At 40.9% G+C, this 337-nt stretch overlaps 1 protein-coding gene across 1 annotated transcript in view; it reads right to left on the bottom strand.

The window, feature by feature from the left end:
- Nucleotides 1–337, bottom strand: part of LOC116850938 (phospholipase A1-like) — a 111,018-nt gene that overhangs the window by 35,284 nt on the left and 75,397 nt on the right. The window lies entirely within an intron of this gene.

The following is a 337-nucleotide window of genomic DNA, read 5'->3' as shown; positions in this document are numbered from 1 at the left end:
CCCCCCCCCCCCCCCCCCCCCTGAGGATGGGACGAGGGGTAACTTTGAAATCTTAAACGGGAACCCATACTTTTTATTACAGATTCGGATTCTATATCCAAAAACACGTAACTCTTGTCTGAACTTTTTTTTTCTATTTCTGATAGATGGCGCTGCATTCGGCGAAAATTGAGTAACCTTCGTTTTCTTCAAACGGAATCCCCTATAATGACGCTACGTCGAAGAAAAGTAACTTTTGTCGGAAACATGTTTTTCCGAATTATCGTAAATATCTACGATAATTTTTTATCCGTTCTTAGCTTTACCCAGGATTAACGACGTGGATATGACGGAAATT

This window comes from Odontomachus brunneus, unplaced genomic scaffold, assembly GCF_010583005.1.
Source record: "Odontomachus brunneus isolate Ranch 3 - 2012 unplaced genomic scaffold, Obru_v1 Obru_scaffold_161, whole genome shotgun sequence".
Lineage (NCBI taxonomy): Eukaryota > Metazoa > Arthropoda > Insecta > Hymenoptera > Formicidae > Odontomachus > Odontomachus brunneus.
This window is presented reverse-complemented; position numbering and strand designations above follow the sequence as displayed.